A 5,035-nucleotide genomic window follows, 5' to 3' on the forward strand; every position below is an offset into this window, starting at 1 on the left:
AAAATTAATGGAATTAAAAAAAATACTTTCCTCTACAGTTGTGGGGTTTTATATAGGTGAGGTTAATTCTTAGAAAATTAATACCTCATTTTGAGGCCATCTCATTACTGGATTACTAAGATGATAAATTTCTTTCAATAAAAGAAATTACTATTTTCCTGCTCTATTACTGGAGGTTTTTCTCCCTGTTCCCCCATCCTACCTTCACTTCTTTCAATTTTCTTCCAAAAGAATATATAATATGTTCAGAAAGTGACAGCGCAGTATGACTGTTCAACATTCAATTCATGTCTTGGGCACCAGACAGAGGAAAGGTTAGAAATATAAGTACAGCCCCTTGCTTATTGCAATTTCACAGCCACGGCAAATGCCACAGAACTAGGGCTGGTGGCAGGAATTAGTTAAAACCTGGCCTTAATGCTTCCTTTCTCTCCTGCTGCCTCATCTCTTTTCAGGGTGGCTGCCAGTTAATGCTTATAATATGTTAATTTGTGAAAATAAGGAATAAAGGGAAGGACAAGGACAGGAGGGGCTGGGGAGAGCAGAGGAGAGGGGAGAGGGGCCAGACTGGAGAAGGAGATGCCAGAAAGAATGGAATGAGAGAAAGGGAGAGAAGAGAGGAAGGGATAGTGGAAAGACCAATGCACCCTTTGGGCAGAAGCAAACTTTTAAAAGAAAAGGGGGAAAAAGAAGTCATACATACAAAGGGGGGGGTTATTTTAATTGGCTCTCTCTGGCAATGATAAGGGATGATGAGAGAGAAATATAGTAATAATCTCAAAGCTAATAAAGAAGACAAATCTGAATCTAGACTCCCTTTTTTAGCTCCCTGAAAACTGGAAAGTTTACTATTTGCATCAATTCTATGCCAGTCATCTCCCCACCTTGCTTCTCAGTCCTGCTTCTGGTGATAAGTTATCACCAACATCTTTGAGTCTTGGGATAACTCAGGGAGGCCCATATTCCAACTCACCAACTCCAACTCCCAACTTAGCCCGACATAGCTTGACACACTGGATGAGCCAGGATTTAGGGTTGGGCTTAAGTAAGGGATCACCAGCTGTCTGTCAGTTTGTCACACTCTGGTGGCTTGCATGTTGCTATAATGCTGGAAACTATGCCACCAGTATTTCAAACACCACCAGCAGGATCACGCTTCATAGACAGGTTTCATCAGAGCTTCCAGAATAAGACAGACTAGGAAGAACGGTTCCTAGTGATCTACTTCTAAAAATTAGAGCCAGTGAAAACCCTATGAATCACAACAGAATATTGCCCAGTATAGTGCTGGAAGATGTACCCCTAGATTGGGAAGCATTCAAATGGCTACAACAACGGACTTGAGCTTACCAACCATTGTAAAGATGGTGCAGGCCACAATTCGTTCTGTTGTACATGGAACTACTATGAGTTGGAGATGGCTGATAGCAGCTAACAATAAGTAAGGGCTTGTCTAGGTGGCATGTTGCCACCCAGAGAAGTCCAGTAGGTGGGGCCCTCACGGTTTTCCTGACACATTTACGAGTAACGGCTCCTGCCTATTGGGCTCTCCCTCTGACCTGAGGTTGCTGCCTGTATGAGCAATGACCTGCTAACCCCCCACCCCCAATCCAGGGTGCTGCCTAACTGCCACAGAAAACGCAGAGGTCACCTGGCCTCCTGGTAGAAGGGTAAAAAGGACTGCAAAAGTTTAGAAGGAAATGAACTAGAAAAATGAGAGATGACAACAGACTGTGAAATCTGAGTCCCAATTTCCAGCTATTTCTCGAATGAGTTTTCACTCAGCAGTTTTGAAACAACTGCCAATTTACCTTTTAACAAATATGCCAGGGTCAAGAAGATCAACAACAGGGATTGTTAGCATTTAAGTAAGGCAATCTGGCTCTATATTCTTTCTCAACTTAAAAGAATTGTAATTTTTGCAAAAGGTTCTGGATAAACAACTTCAGGTAGTTTCTAGGTTTATATGTCACATGGAGTGCTGGTGTCCATGTTTGGACTGGGTGGCCTCCCAGTGCTTTTTTCTGTGAACTCTCACAGACCAGGTGCTTATTTCCCAGCCCTTTCTTCAACTTCTCTATCATGATCCAAGTTCTCTCCATTTTGACGAAACTCAGAGAACAACCAGGAGAAAATCTTGTCTTGAGCCCCAGCCCCAGCCGGAGCCCTAGCTCTGCTGCTCAAAGAAGGCCTATCCAGCACCACCTTTGATCAGCCATCTCCTCCGACAGAACTGTTGTCAGAGGGCAAAGTGCCTTTAACCAGCTGCAAACAAGCCAGGCTCATTCCCAGGAACCTTCCAAGGAAAATCGCTCAACTCTCCATTAGTGGCTTGAACCTTTCAGTTCCACTTAGGACAGATTTGAGTTGACTTGTCAAAGGCTGAGATGCAGTTTGTAGTTGAATTTGAAAGGAAGGAACAACAGCAAAAAAAAAAAAACAAAACAAGGTGTCAGATATTTCCTCCACGTGCATTGAGTTTTAAAAGCTTTCTCTGCTGACTTTTTCTATCTGCCCCCAGTACAAATAATAGAAAACTCCTTCTGGAAAACTGGAGCCAATGAATGGTGCAAAATGTTAACGTGCTTGGTTGCTAACTGAAAGGTTGGGGGTTCAAGTCCACTTAGAGGTACCTTGGAAGAAAAGCCTGAAGATCTACTTCTGAAAAATCAGCCATTAAAAACACTACGAGTACATTAAGCATTATACTCTTTTAAAGAATTATCAGTATGTGATCAAACTGACAATAACTTAGAAGGACAGATCAGAAATTTAGGGGTGGGGGGCGTGAGTTTGTGTTAATGACGGTGAAATAGTTTGGAAAAGGTTGTTGAGAAAGTTGGCACAACTTGAAGAATGTAACCAACATCACTGAATAGTACATGTAGAAATTGTTGAAGTGGTATATGGTCTGTTGTGTGCATTTTCACCCAAATTTTTTTCCTTAAAGGTGGTGGGAGGAAGAAAACTGTATGAACCACAGTTCTACTCTGACACACATGGGCCACCATGAGTTGGAACTGACTCAACGGCAACTGGTTTTTAGAAAACAAGTCACCAGGCCAGAATTGAGGGGTTCATGTGGAAAGAGTCCATTTTCTATGAGGGATAATGACAGTATGATATATTGGTTATGAGTACAAGCTCTGGAGCCAGACTTCTTGAGTTCAAATCTCAGCTCCACCATTTAGTGCTTCCAGAACGTTGGGCAAATTATTTAATCTATGCCTCAGTTTCTTCTACTGTAAAATGCAAATGTTAATAATAGTATGAATGTCATAGGATTGTTGTGAGGCTGAAAAAGCAGGTAGTTAGCTGGCACACAGTAAGTACTCTACCTGTAATAACTATTTATTTTTTATGTATACTTTGGAGCAGGGCTCCCCAATATGGAACTAATCTTCTGGATTGCTCTGTAAACTGTGTGCAGGAGGAAGAGCCCGGGGGAGTAATGCCCTTTTCTGATTGTTTATCAACTATGATTACTCACTATAGTAAAAGGAACAGATTTGAAAAAATATGTGTATTTGGAAAACAAATATCTAATAAAGTATTTGTACACAAAATACACAAAAATATACATAGACCTCTTAAAATCTCAACAATAAGAAAACTAACAAGCCAATTACAAAATAGACAAAAGATTTGAACAGAAACCTCACCAAAGAAGATCTCCAGATGGCAAATAAGCTTATGAAAAAATGCTCAACATTATATGTCCTTAGGGAATTGCAAATAAAGACAACAATGAGATACCACGGTGTGTCTATTAGAATAACTAAAATCCAAAACACTGACAACACCAAACATTGGTGAGGATGTGGTGGAGGAACAGGAACTCTCATTCATTGCTAGTGGGAATGCAAAATACCACAGCTACTTTGGAAGACGGCCTGGGATTTTTACCCAAAGCTAAACATAGGTTTACCATATAGCTCAGCAGCCCTAGGTATTTACTCAAATAAGGTGAAAAAGTTGTGTCCACATAAAAACCTGCACATGAATGTTTATAGCAGCTTTACTCATAGTTTCCAAAAACTGCAAGCAACCAAGATGCGCTTTAATTGGTGAGTGAATAAACAAACTGTGGTATATCCACACCCAAAACCAAACCCGAGTATTATTCAGTGATAAAAAGTAATGAACAACTTCCTCCTTTGCCATGAAACCAGAAGAACTGCATGGAAAGTTTTGATCCAAGATTCTATAGAAGAATTCTGATTGAAAGGGGGAAAAATAGAGAACAGAATTTCAAGTTTTAATGGAATCTAGATTTTCTGGAGCTATGGAGGCTGGATAAACCCCCAAAACTATTGCCGTGACATAATCATTAAGATATCCCCTGAGTCTGCTTAAAACCAAGTAATAGTTTAGCTTAACTACTAAAGAATGTCCGTCTTGAGCATTGTGCTCTCTTAAGAACTATCTATATGGGATCAAAGTTGCAACAGCAACTCAAAAGTTTAGATAAGAAACTTAGGGGACAGTGAATTTATGCTAATGGAGGAGGAAAAATTCTGAAAAGGAGGGTAAGAATGGTTGCACAACTTGAAGAATGTAATCAATGTCACTGCATTGTACATGTAGAAATTGTTGAATTGGTGTATGTTTTGCTATGTCTATTCTCAACAACAAAATTAATTAAAGAAAAAGAAATGAGACATCAAGCTACAAAAAGACGTGGAGGAACCTTAAGTCCATGTTTCTAAATGAAAGAAGCCAATCTGAAAAAGTTCCATACTGTCTGATTCCAAGTACATGGCATTCTGGAAAAGGCAAAACTATAGAGACCAGGAAAAGTTGAGTGGTTGCCAGAAGTGCAGGAGGAGGGAGGAGTGATGAATAGGGGAAGCTCAGGGCATTTTTAGGGCAGTGAAACTATTCTGCATGATACTGTAATGGTGGACACAGGACATGCGTTTATCAAAGCCCATCAGATTGTACAACACAAATTATGAACCCTAATGTAATCGATGGACTTTAGTTAATAATAACATATCAGTATTTTTTCATCAATTGTTACAAATGTACCACA

This window comes from Loxodonta africana, chromosome 2, assembly GCF_030014295.1.
Source record: "Loxodonta africana isolate mLoxAfr1 chromosome 2, mLoxAfr1.hap2, whole genome shotgun sequence".
In the NCBI taxonomy this organism is placed as follows: domain Eukaryota; kingdom Metazoa; phylum Chordata; class Mammalia; order Proboscidea; family Elephantidae; genus Loxodonta; species Loxodonta africana.